The 14871-nt window shown below is 33.2% G+C and overlaps 1 protein-coding gene and 1 long non-coding RNA gene across 2 annotated transcripts in view; both read left to right on the forward strand.

The window, feature by feature from the left end:
• The window catches only part of LOC123669304 (GTPase-activating protein skywalker), a 96040-nt gene that overhangs the window by 52395 nt on the left and 28774 nt on the right, over positions 1–14871 (forward strand). The window lies entirely within an intron of this gene.
• LOC123669305 lies at positions 12875–13170 on the forward strand. The gene is made up of 2 exons (XR_006745732.1): positions 12875–13008; positions 13134–13170. It is a non-coding gene; the product is annotated as an uncharacterized LOC123669305 (long non-coding RNA).

Below are 14871 nucleotides of genomic sequence, written 5' to 3' on the forward strand. Positions count from 1 at the left end.
GTAGAAACACTATTCTGTTACAGTAACTAACTTTTAGGAATACATTCGTACATGCACGAATTAAAATGATTTTAATGTTATTGATCAGTGATAGTTTAAAGAGTAAGCTTTTTATCAAGTAAGCTCTCGATTGACGTTACATTGCAAATAATATCATTGCGGTGATGCTGTCGACTATGTTACATAAAAATATATTTAGTGGTTTGTTTGTTATTGTACAAACGTTTGTCTTCAATATTGTCACAAATCGGTCTTGTTTATACAAATAAATTTAAAAAATGAACAATTTAATCGTGCTCGTATCTCAAATTATGCAATTCAAAATACCGGCCATCCATTTGCCAATAGTCACGTGAGTGGCTATAGAAAATAATCGTGACCTTGAGTGTCGAATCAAAAGAGAATTCCACTTGATGTTTAAACGAACGACGCCAGAGTCGCTCGATACATCAAAGCTTCGGGTTTGATTTAACGGCTCTCGTACCGCGAGCGCCGGCCGGCTCCGTTACTGTTTACAATGCGCCTGCTCGAGATCCTCTACCATATATTATTATATGGATCGGGTAATTATAGTTTTATTAACAATTTCGTTTCTGGCTACTGTTTTTATATTAGAGGCTTAATTTTGAATTATGTTATAAACATTTTTGAACACGTCAACTACACCTGTAGAGTCAGTATACTCAAATTTTAGGGGATGTTTCTTTGGTTTTGGATATCGCTATTTGACGGGTGACGCTATATAATGCTACGCTTGTGTTAAAGGTAACACCTGACTGTTATTACTAAATAGGTATTTGTTTTTATGATTAATATACATAGAAATAATACATATATAGATACAAATATTACACCCAGATCAGGCGGGTATCGAACCCGCAACCCGCAGAACACATAGCACATACAAACTACGCCAACGGGCTAGTCAAAATTATTGTTTTTTACCATGTTGACCTCCACTATATGTATTTATTTATTAATACTTTATTGGCACAATACATTAAAGAATTTTACAAAAGGCGTTTATGACATTAGGGTTTATGACAAATTTCAATTAGCAATTCTGTATTTAAAAGGTTGTAGTTTCTTAAATGAGGCGTAACAGGTCCTAATGACCTATTCTCACTCCTGCTGTTAAATTATATTCATAACTTATGTGCAGGATAAAAACTTTATCCGTTAGAGATTTAAATAGCTATCAAACGCTATTTTAATTTTCGGACGAGCTGATTCGTTTTGTGCTTGAATGCAAACGTTCTGCATTCTAAAATTATAACGTATCTAAAACACTAATGTGTCAGATTGTCTTAAAATAAATTGTATGTGATTCATTGATTCGAATAAGATATTTCTCATTTATTATGAATGTGGGTTGTTGGCCTCAAACTTGCAACAACGCAAGGACAGTCACGTCTATTTATTTCACGTAGTTATTTACAAAACTGTTCCCTTTTAAGTCAAACCGTGTCTTCTTTTCATATATTCTTTATTAAAAATGTCAAAATGATTATTTATTTTTGCTGGGTAATTGTTAATTTTGAATACGCCTTTTAATACAATAAATGTGTTGAGTTTATTTGTTTGTTTGGACGCTCTAAATGTAGGAATTAACAAATTAATTTAATTCGTTTTTGGTTTAAATGCCGTTATTATAATACAAAAAGGGCCGAAGTGACTATTCGTAGAATCGAACCGGTTATAAACTATCTTGACAGTTCTGATAAATATCGAAATAAAACGGGTGAAACCGTAAGGAACGTCTACTCTCTTAATCTTCAATATCTTAATATTTCGTTTGCGTAACCGGTCGCAGTTTGACAGGTTTTGTTGCTATGTTTTTAGTTTTTCTTCTTTGTTATTTTTACGAATGTCCATTATACACACGGGGTCGTTGCCACATCGACAATGGCGTCATGATGAAACTTTGGATTGTGAATTTCTAAAATATTCACACTTTTTTTAAATGTTTTCTCACAATTTATTACAAAGATTATCATTTTGTTATTTAAGCGTAAATTAGTATCGCGTACAGCAACACAGTGTTATTATTTATTTAATTATTTACATATAAATTAATGAGATTATATATTATAAAGATAAATATAATCCTGAATAATAAATGAAAAAATATAAATATATGATATACATAGTTCCGAATGTCTTTATAAATTTTCCAATAAAACTATGTATGATTCGCAGTATGCCGTTCTATCAGCGATAAAAACTGAAAGGGGATATAAATAATTATTTCCTTTACTACCTCGTCTAGTTACGAGTTTTATGTCTTTATTTATTGCTGTAGTTTCAGCGGATCGACTTTTATATAAACAAAATGTATCATTATAGCTTTCGTTATATTTGTTATTATTATTTCTATAATCTATGAATGGCACAAAATATGAAAATTAAAACACATACCTATGAATTAAAAAAAAATGGTTGTTAAGGTATACTTTTTAGTCAGCTCTGCCTAGCTGTTGCAGTCCACTGCTGGACATAGGTCGCTCCAAGTTCGCGCCAGACATCTCGGTTTTCCTCAATCCTTTTTTTTTCTTCTTTTTTACGCTGGGAAATCCATTTACGCACTAGCCTCACCGCCCGAGATCGAACTGTTCGAGATCGAATTTGCGAAATCTTCGAAATTAAGACTTAACGAAGCCTGCGAAACGCTGCTCTCCTGTTGGCTTCCTTCTCAAAGTCAACACAACTTCGAGAAGGGTGCCATCGAGTGATACCGGTCTCGGTACGACTTGGTTATATATTTTTTATGGATTAGTAGTTAGAAAAATATAGAGTTAATATAGGTATATATTTAAACTATATTTTCATTAATAAAAAGTCCTTCTCTCTTTTTAGCCTTTAGTTGATTCACAAGTTTTTATTAGGACAGGTGAATATAAAATTAAAAATAAACAAAAAATCAATACATATTTAATATGGTGATTCTAAAAAGTTATAGCCTTTTAGTGTATTCGTCCATTACGTATGTAACATTTATTAATTTTAATTTTTCACTCAAATAATACAGTCTGAAATATATAAAGATTCTTCTCTACAGATTCTAACTTCCGAATCGGCGCGGCGGTAGCTTCGCTTGAATTAAAATTTAATACGTATACTCGTAATTAATTAATGGTAATTGTAACGTGCTTGCTCGCAAATGAATAAAACCGGCTTCAATTATATCGACAAAGTAATACAACATAGGTAGACGAAAAAATAGTCAAGTAAATACGCATTATCAAAGATTACTCGAAAAGCACTAATGAGATCTCGATCAAATTCAAATGGGACATGCGTGAAACAAACGTGGTTTTGAAATCAATTTGAATAAAATCATTTTTGATTTTCATAACTATTTTAATATATGTTAGGTATCGAAGGTCACGAAGTCGCGAACGTTAATAAAGTATGTCAACAGGTGAATTTTTATTTACATGAGTACATGAAAATGTGAAACACGATCTCAAACACGCAAGCGACGCCGTAAATCATACAATTAACGGCGATAAACGCATGTGCCGCGTGTGCTACGAGATATCATATCGAGTTATGACGGAGCCGCTGACCACAATTGAAGTTAACAAATAATATAAACAAATATCAAAAGCCCTGTACTAAATGAGTAAGAAGTATTAAGTTATAAGTGCAAAAGAGCTATTACTCAGAGACCTCGACAAACATTTATATGACCAATACAAAACGTGTGTGTGTGGAAGTGGGGATCGAACCCGCGACCGTCAGCGCTTTGGCCAGTGCTTGGACCGCTGCGCCAACGCGTCGTCAAATGAATATATATGACATAGTTTTAAGGTTGACATAAAGGTAAAATAAAAGGTTTTACCAAACAGAGGTTAGGTATTATTTTTTAATTTAAATAAACTATTTACAACTCTAATTTTTGATACCAAACCATAGCATTGACTTTGTATACCAATTTCAATAAGAATTGAATCCTAGAAATCCTCAACGATGAAACAAACTTCTAAGAATTAAATCAATACCGTATTTCTAATGTTTATTTAAACTGAAACGAATATAATGATTGACCTTGGCACACCTATAACAGTGTTTTTAATCAGGCCAAGTTTATGATTAATGACCTAAGTGAATTAGATGTTGTCACGTCCAGTTATAGACAGTGACACCCCGCTGTGTACACTTAGCCGCGCCTGTATTGTCACAATATTGATGATATCAAAATTGCATCGGCTATAAACAACGATAGGAAAGGGAAATACTGAGGAAATATCCTATACGATATGAGTCATGTGTGTGATAATTGACAGAGTCCAATCAGATTTTATTGTAGTTCATCTGTTACAAGTGCATTTGACATGGGAGGGTACAAAAATTGACAATTTTATCATTACATGTATTATAACATCTATATCATCGTGCTTTCTTTTAAATGGCAATAAGTATTTATTTGTTTATACTGCCATTCCAAATGTTTTTTTTTTTTTTTGAAGAAGAAGAAATTTATGAATAATTTATGTAATAAATAAAAATTATACTAGTAAGATTAAAAAAATATATTTTTTTCTTTTGTAACAAAAAAGATAGGGATTAAATATACTTATAAATATAAAAATTAGATTATATTGTTATTAATTATTAGGTAACTAAGTTCTCAAATAATCGTTTTATAGGATTACGTGGCTCACATTAGCTAATATATATTAATTTGAATGTTAGAATTATTTGAAAATCGCAGAGAAAATTCTATAAAAAATATTAAAAAATATTGTTACATCATCAGCAAAGTCATGCTCTCCAAATAATACACAAGCAATATGCTTGCCTTGGACTTTACCGGATATTAAAATTGACCTTAGTACTGTAGCATTTAACGGCCGATTTTAATAATGTCTTATTTTCTTATGTAGTAGAAACATAGCTGACACGAAGCGTATTGTGTTGTATTAAAAGTAGAGATGGTTTTTTATCTTAAAGGTAAATCATAGGTTCTCTAGTAGTCTCATAGTCTCTCTTTTAGAAACCGGCGTCCGCATGTGTAAGTTAAAACATCTTTATAGACATATTAAGTATATATTTATTCCTCAGTTTTCATAAAACGTTATTATCAAGTCGGTACACTTTATCAGTGATCGAATCGCTCACATTTTTTGGTCATTAGTCTTGCCCTATCATATTTCGTGTATTACTACTATCTCCGGACGTCACTATCATTGTTTATTTATCATTTTTATGATCTTTAGTTTAGGCTGGCATCGTTATCTGTGTACGTGAAATCGACGTCTACAAAGCAAAAGCAAATACTTTGTTGTTCATGCGATTATTCTCTTCCGTCTCGTGTTTTTCGTGTAGTTTATTTTTTTTTCTTTTTCTTTAGTTAAGGAGGCTTAGTTCATAAAGACTACTCTACTCCATAGGAACATCACACATGCTACTGCTACGCGTGTGATTGTAACTCTACATGCTGACTCAGCTGATTCCTTTTACCACGTAATTTAAACGATTTATACTTGGCAACTACTAAAACATGAAAATGCAAGAGGTACTTACTTTTTAAAATTTATTGTATCATGCATTCATCCCTGATATACCATGTGGAAAATATAAAAATAGAATCTTGTCTACGTCTATGTTTAACCGTAACTATTTCTTTTATGTTATTTTTAAAGAAAGATTGCATCAAATACAATTTATTTATTGCTTAGAGATTATATAAAAACTGACTTTAAATTGTAGAAAAGGGACAAACAAACATGAGGAGACCTAAAATATCAAATAGGTAGTTTCGTCAGTCGTTGGGACGAAGAAAATGAAAGAAAATTCTTGAATAAAACTTTAAAAAAGGGCTTAAAAATTTCACTTTTATCAAAGCGACGGAATGAATCAAAAAAAACTTCTGCAAATTGTTAATTGTGTTAATACCAAAAGTAAAGGTATTAATCGTTACGCCTCCCACGAAAAATAACTCAAACCTGAATATAATTTCCACAGTGTGATAAAATCTTAGAATACGATTTGGTGTCATCTTCTGTGAAATTTATTAGTGATGTAACTAACGTACGGGTATATCGTGAGTTTGTTTGTAAAGCTTGATTTTTACAAACAAAACAAGCTGCGTGTGCCTGATCACGTAGTCATTCCTAGCTGTTTTCTCTAAAGATTTGTACATTATAATGATTTTGTATAAGACCAGCGCTGTTCCACTTTCCATTCTCATTAGATTTATAACATCGTCAATCATCACATCAGCCTATGGCAGTCCACTGCTGGACATAGGCCTCCACAAGTTCGAGCCGAAAATGGCGTGAACTCATGTGTTTTGCCCATAGTCACCACGCTGGGCATGCGGGTTGGTGACCGCAGTGCTGGCGTTGTCGCACCGAAGATGCTGCTGCATCTCAATAACTTGTATCTATTTTAACTTTAAATTTGATTTCATAATTAGTTGCGTCTGAATTTATTTTTCTATTGCTTATCGTAGTCATTGCGAATAAATGTACGTATGGGAATTATATAAAATAATAATATTGCAGTAACAATGTAAAAATATTTAAATATGCTTACGTAAACATTATAACTGTGTTTTTATTTTTATTTATTCCTTTATGTAGGTATTGTGAAGACAGTATTAGGACAACAAAAAACCTTATTATCATTTTTTATAAGAACGTGATCTAGACATACCTTGCGACTTTTTTATCCGCACGCCTTTTATTTTTAAGGACCTGGGTGACCGAGCTTAGCTCGGTATTTTTAGTAAATCGTGTTTTTTGAAAATCATATTTAAATACGAATTACATATTGATAAAATATGAATAATATATTTCGATTTTATTTTTTTAGAAAAAAAAAGAAAAAAAAAACGATCATAGATCTGGAAAACTTGAGGATTCGAACCATGATCTTTTCGACCGAGCGCAATCGGCCGATTTCCCCTGAGCTACTACAACTTTATTGACAGATGCGAAATTTACCTTCTTATTCTAACGATATTGTAGCCATTTTTTCATTGCCTAAAAACAGGGATAAAACGATATTTTCTAAAAATGAATCCTAGCTAGATTTATTTATCCCCCCCGAAATTCCCTGCATACTAAATTTCATGAAAATCGTTGGAGCCGTTTCCTAGATTCAGATTATATAGATATATATATACAAGAATTGCTCGTTTAATAGTATAAGATATTTGAAAGACTGATATTTATAGATACTTATACAAATTTTTCTATAATATAAACTCCAGTTCATTCGACTAAACATAAAAAAAACTTCGAGTTTCTTTAATTAGTAAAGAAAACGCAACATTCTATATATATTGTATTTATTTATAAACTTGTACAGTTACATAATACTAATAATAACAACAGTATAATTAGATGTAGGAAATATAATGGGATATTATCATGAGAGATTACATCACGCAATGACGCAGTATCAGTGCGCTCATTAGAGTATTAAAGATTAATAGCGTTTTATGTTTTTGTCACATTTAATCTATTAACCAATAATAAATAGGAATGCAATAATTTTTTTTTTCTTATGCAATCAAATTAAAATTGGACGAGGAGAATCATCAAAAATGGTACACCTAAGTAAAAAGTTATGACGTGTATCACACGTAGTAATTAAAGTCAAATTAAGGACTTTTCATTTTCTAACTCGATTAAAAATAGGGTACAGTTGTGACAGAATGTAATTAAAATTAAAACTACATTGCTCAAGAATTATACGACTCACTACTGAAGTCAGGTCATGCGATTGCTTTTTTACACAGTTTGTATGAAACTCACGTAAAAATTCTATCTCTAGCAATGCCAGAGGTAGATAAAATATAGAAACTGGCCGTAAATGGCTGTGCTACTAAATTTGCCATAGATAACAAAAACAATAGATTCAAGACAATTATATTATACACACCTAAATACCAATAAAACGTGACATTATTAGTAACGCCTAATTAAACGATTGCAAATATGCAATAAAAATTGACGTTAAATTTATTTATTAATAGATTCATTACATACAATAATATTTAATTTTCATTATCAATCTCCAAATCCCCCGGAAATCGTTTTTGTCCTGGCACGAAAATATTGATCTAATATGGCGTATGAGATTCCCATACATGATGCGTGAATTACGGATATTCCACATAATTATAAATTGAACGTGACGAATTTGCACGTGGCACATTCTTAAAATAATATTCTTTATTGCTTATTAAAAAAAAAGTAAAAATTATAATTATAAACTTAGATGTATTTTTAAACGAGTGAGTCGAATTAATTTAGAATTTTTGTAGAACCGTAACGGAACAGCTGTGTTTACATTCAGGTAATTTTTAGACTGTTGTTGCTCTAAAGAACTTTTAGATACATTTTTCACGAACTAAACCTGGGTATTTTTTTTTACATCAACTAAAAGTTCGGTATTAAATTTATCGTATATTTTCATTGCTGTTACGTATATTTTAATTCGATTTTATATATAAATATAAGAGTAAATTAATATATTTAACAAAGAGACACGGTCGACTGTTCCTAAGTTGAGATGATATGTATTTGTACTAAATGTTAATGGAAATGCTTTATGTTACTACGATCCCTGAAAATGGCGGAATTAAATATCATTACCAAATATTTTTAATAGAAAAATTGCGAATATTAATATAAATTACATATGCAGCAAATCAACCGCTGTGTCTATTTATATATTATATATAAATAAAAATAAATCGCTCAATATTCTATTGCTACGCTAACGCCTAGACCGATTCGGCTTAAAGAAAAAAATTAATTGAAAATTGCACAAATAATAAAAATTTGAAGAAAATGTAACGAGTAATTAATTTAAACAAACACAAAAGAGGACAGCGTCTGTCAGTAGTACGTACTAATGAAAAATAACAATAAATTCTTTATTTGTACTAAATACTTTTTTTACGATTTCTTAACCCGTTATCGATAATCGTAACCCTTTCTTAATAATAGTATTAAGTAATCAATTAATTTATTTAAAAAAAAAGTGGTGACGATTAGACCTACCTGTTTATTAATGTTACAGATAATTAGAGCTATTACGCATTTACTGCTACATTATTAGAACCTTCTTGTACATAAAAGAAAGACAAAGTAATAGAGATCTGTGTTTACGTAAATATTACCTATATCAAGAAATAAGATAAATACAGTACCGATTTTAGGTAGAAATTTTTTTTAAGCTAATAATTTTTTTCAACTATTTCCAGGCAAATTTTCTCGGATTTTTTCTTTTTTCTTTTTAGAACTAACGCGAACTAACTTTACGTAGCTATAAAATATGTATATTTTTGTACGCAGTTAAAAAAATCCCGTCAAGATTGAAACCATTATTTTTTTTTCTAAATTCAACTACTTCGATAAACCACGTTTATTTTACTTTACTATTCGTTCAATGTTAGTTTGATACTCTGACCATGAATTCACGTTTTATGTAGCCCATATTCTTTACGACTGTCAATTCCAATAAAACGCGCGTTATAAACGACTACTCCAGCTATGTACATTGTTGCTTTCTCCCAGAGCTGTCAATGGCTTGTTTCGATGATGAGTTGCGTCGTTAAATTGATGGCATTGCCATAAAATTCAATAAGTCTAACCGCAGACGTTTCTATGTTTACCACTATGACTATAGTTGCCGTATTTTCGTAGGATTTTTTTTTATTACGGTTAAAATTAATACTTACAAGTAGGTTTTATATTTCATTTTTGTTAAAAGTAAAATAGGCTAACTCTAACTGAGGTAGGGCACAGCAGGAATTTCATGCTCAAAATACGGAGCAGCCCGACTGGGGTAGTACCTCGACCCTACAGAAGATCACAGCTAAATAATACTGTTTTCAAGCAGTATTGTGTTCCTGTTGGTGAGTAAGGTGACCAGAGCTCCTGGGGGGGATTGGGGATTTGGTCGGCATCGCGTTTGCGATACTTCTGGTGTTGCAGGCGTCTATAAGCTACGGTAATCTCTTACCATCAGGTGAGCCGTACGCTGGTTTGCCGACCTAGTGATATAAAAAAAGGCAATATAAGAACTCTACTGTACGTTGAAATTCATTTTTGTTGATGTGTTTGTAAATACGCAGTTTCTGTTTTCGTTTACTGGAACATCAGTGATACATCAACCTTCGTGAAAATAAACATAAAATGTGATAGAGAAAGTTTGTCGACAAAAACGACATGCTTCAATATAAAGAAAAGCTTTTAACTGGAACGCCCACGTTGTGACAGAGCCTATGTAAATTTCATACATATATGTACATTAGTACGTATTATAGTGTTCAACCTACCTCGAAAAGTTGAAACATTCACGCTCTATAGTGCCATTGGGACAGCTTCGCCTCTCGGCATTTTATTTTATTTTTCATACGAGCGCAACCGTTTCGATACATACAGTGGATAAAGTGGATATTTTTAAAGGTAGATGTAGATAATAGTGATTATAATAAAAAATGTGAGTGTGTGATCAACTTTACTTACGCATTGGGTTCACTGTAATGTTAAATTTAAGTTTTTTATGCATCCAGTAATAAATAAGTTTTTAAATAAAGTGTGATTTACAATCGGAATAGATGCATGTATGTAACTAGATGTCTCATTCGTTTTTACTCGAGTTAACGCGTTGGTTTAATTCTACTGCTACGAGTTGATAGTCAATTTGCTTAATTAGCCTTATTAACGTTTGGATGATTTGATTTTCTATTTATTAAAGATTTTATAAAATTAGTTCGGTTTTAGAATTTATCGATTATTAATTTAAAATGTAAGTATAGTATAGACAAGCCTTAAGATAATAAGTTCAATATCATTCGAAAAGTACTGTAATTGAATGGTATCAATACGTTCAGTCATACGATAAAAATTGTAATAATTTTTATTGCGACGTGTGTACTGACGTGTGTACTGACACAAATTTTAAAGTCTAACCGCGTTAAAAAAAAAATTAAGATAAGAATGTAGATTTATAGTTTGCAATGTGTATATCGATACAATTATGTTTTTGCGCTTTTACCTATTAATTATGCTGATTATTGCTGTTTTACCGCATTACATCCTATCCTTTGGTAATGTCGGGATAAAATTAGCCTACGTATTATTCTAGATCTCCACCTGCTTATATAATACTATTTGTCTGAATCCGTTCCAAGCTATTATTTATAATATTAGTAACATCCAAGCTATTATTGGTAAAATAGTATTGGTAAAAAAAATAAGATTAATTTATTTTATTTCAATTGCTCGACTTTCAAAATAATAAATTACTTAAAAGAATATTTTTTTTTTTATCTAGACATTGTAATACATTTCTAGTATAATCCACAAAAAAAACAATGTAATAAAGGTGTTCTTTATCAATTGAAGTAATATCTTTAATGTTTACAATTCCGATAATAGTCTCTTTCGAAGGCGGAGGCGTATATTTCATCAATTATTGGCCTTAGTCCGTCTATTGCAGACGATTTAGACAGTGTAAGACAGACACTGTGTCGGCTAGGACACTCTTCAGGAAAACGCAGAGTTACCTAAGCTCTGCGCCACCCTCTCGACCCCACTGATTAGGCCCACAGGAACGACTAGTCGATACGTGTGGAGCCAGTTCGGCTGCGTCTTTTGCATTTTAGAGCTATGCCACGAATGTTTGACGGAGACCCCATTCCTGTTTTTAAATGAAGTTTTTCTTCTCCAGGACCCTGATGATTTTGAGCCAGGTTTATCCCTCGGTCGCCTTTTACGACCCCCACGGGAAAAAAGGGTTCGGTGCTATTCTACTCGGCCGACACCAACGACACACACACGACACACGGCATATTTATTTCATCAATAGCTCGAAGATAAATCACTAGAACGCTACGCGACAAGGTCGCCATTCCAATTACCTCTCGTCCAACCAAAATATAAATTCAATAAAATCAGCCTTTGACCTGTCGCGGGACACATGCACTAACAAAGCTTACGTATTTGTTTCTCAAACAGCTGATACGCTACATCCATTCCCGGCTTACAATGATTTATCGTTCGTATCGTCAATTAAATAACGTTTATCGTGCCTTTGCCAAATTGTGTTGTGTTATGTTGCGGTATAGTTCCCTGTAATACGGATATTTAGCCAAAGTACCAGAGTATTTTTAGAAAATTCCGTTTCGTTAAATACAAAGATCTCACAGTCTTCATTATCAGTGTCACCGACCTCCAGATTTCGTATCTTTATTTAACCTAAATTAGTTATTTAACTTGAATAACAACAATAAAAAAAAAACGAAGTACTTCGATGTTACCTTCATTTAAATGTTATGGATTACAGTACAACTAAAATAACAAGGTATTACAAAATTGTATCATACATATTTCATGCCTGCTTTGCGTTACTTTCTCCTCTAAATATGGTAATTGTACATCAAACGATGCATAACGGCTATGCGATTGGTTTTGTTTGTGGGTGTCGTCTACGCGCTGTCCGAACATGTAATGTTTATACCGATACGTGGCTTAGGGAAACTTCCATGACCTACGCCGTACGTACATACATATTATTGAATTACATTTTTAATCGTCTTCAAAAAAGGAGGAGGTTTATCAATTCGACCGTATATAGATATTTTTTTATGTATGTTCGGGGATAACTTCGTCGTTTAAGAATCGATTTTAATAATTCTTTTTTTGTTGGAAAAAAAACCAGGATCTGATGATGGAATCCCAGAGAAATCGAGGAAAATCCTGAATGGATGTAATTGAAGTCGTTTTTTTTTTCGTTTGCGAGCAAACACAATTATTTGGTATATAGTCACTGAAAGTAATAACTATCCTTATTACAGAAGACATAAAAGATATTATGTTGAAAGTCAATTATTAACCCTAGACACCTAACCTTCGTCGAATCGACGAGTACGCCGCACTAATATCGCTATTTCTTTTCGCCACGCGCGCCGATCACAGAATCTTCACTTGTCAATTCAGTATTCGTCGAGCTCTTCCGGGTGACGACCGCGCCTGGCGGGTAAGTACTTCTCTTTTCGAAATATTACGAAAATAGTCGTCATTTTGACGAATGGTTAGGGTTTGTGTATAAAATTTTTATAGTGTTTGCTTTCGTTTGTTTATAGTGTTTGTTCTTTTTTACAGCTTTTACCATGGCTTCCAAGCGATGGCTGACTGAGGATAATATAACATAACTGTTAATGGATGAGGAAGATCCCAGTGCGTTAGAGGAGTCATCGAACAGCGAAACAGAAGATAATTTAGAGGTGGATGATGCAGAAAGTGACGCTCAAGATGAGGTTTCCGACCATGAAAATATTTCTTCGCTTGATCTGAACGACAATGTACCGGAGCCAGAAATTCCTTCAACTCTATCTGAAGAAGGTTCAGGTAATAATTCAGCTATCTTGACCTTACCCCAACAAAATATTCGAAGTCAGTCCCGTCATGTTTGGACTACGAGCAAAGGTCGTACTTCGAGTAGAGCAGCTGCAATAAATATAGTGCGTGTTGCCAGAGGACCTACTCGTGGTCTAAGGGGTATAGAGGATCCTCTGCTGTTATTTGAACATTTTATAACTAATCAGATGCAAGAAGATATTGTAAAATGGACAAACGCTGAAATTACAATAAAAAGGCAAAACTATGAACAAAATACATCAACTCAGAATGAGACAACCAAAGAAGAGATTAGAGCTCTCATAGGTATTCTAGTCTTATCTGCAGCTCTCAAAGACAATCATCTGTCTCTTGATGAATTATTCAACACCGAGTATTCTGGCTCAAGATATATGTCATGCATGAGTAAAGAAAGATGCGATTTCCTCCTACGATGTCTGCGTTTCAATGACAAGACATTCCGCTTGCAACGACAAAAGGACGATCCCTTTACACCTATGGGAGATGCTTATGGTTCAATGCCGCCAAAATTATGTGCCTGGAACAAATGTCACCATTGATGAGCAGCTATTGGCTTTCCGTGGCAGATGTAAGTTTAGAATGTATATTCCGAATAAACCTGCGAAATATGGGGTCAAGTTAGAAATGCTATGTGATAGCGGCACAAGGTATATGATTGATAGTACACCATATCTCGGGAAAGGAACCAATACTAGAGGTGTGCCATTGGGGGAGTATTTTGTAAAAGAACTTACTCGCAGTATTCATGGTACAAACCGGAATGTAACCATGGATAACTGGTTCACATCAGTACCATTGGCGAAGCAGTTACTCCAGCAACCTTATAAAATGACGCTTGTAGGTACTTTACGAGCCAATAAAAAGGAAATCCCTGAAGAAATGAAGAACTATCGATCAAGAGCCGTCAATACGTCGATGTTCTGTTACGATGGTCCCCTAACGCTTCTTTCTTACAAGGTAAAACCATCAAAAATGGTTTACTTACTTCATGTGACGAGGACGGCACAGTTGACCCCCACACAAAGAAACCTCACATGGTTCAATTTTATAATAGTACAAAAGGTGGCGTGGATACGTTTGACCAAATGTGTTCAGTAATGTCTTGCAGCAGAAAAACTAGTCGGTGGCCACTCTGTGTTTTCTACGGTATGTTGAACATATCATGTATTAACAGCTATATAATTTACTGCCATAATACTTGTGTAATAGGACAAAAAGTAATGACTCGACGTGATTTTATGAAGAAGCTGCATATGTAACTGGTAGAATCGTGGCTCAAAACCCGTCTGGAAATTCGTACTATGCCAAGACACGTGAAGGATAAGATAAAAAATGTGTTAGGAGTGTCCATCGAGGAAGGTCAACGTCAGCCATCATCATCTAACAATGATCTTCAGCCACTCGAGGCTGTGAACAGAAAAAGAAAGATTTGTGGCCTATGTTCATACAAAAAAAGGCGCAT

Source organism: Melitaea cinxia, chromosome 3, assembly GCF_905220565.1.
Source record: "Melitaea cinxia chromosome 3, ilMelCinx1.1, whole genome shotgun sequence".
Taxonomy (NCBI): domain Eukaryota; kingdom Metazoa; phylum Arthropoda; class Insecta; order Lepidoptera; family Nymphalidae; genus Melitaea; species Melitaea cinxia.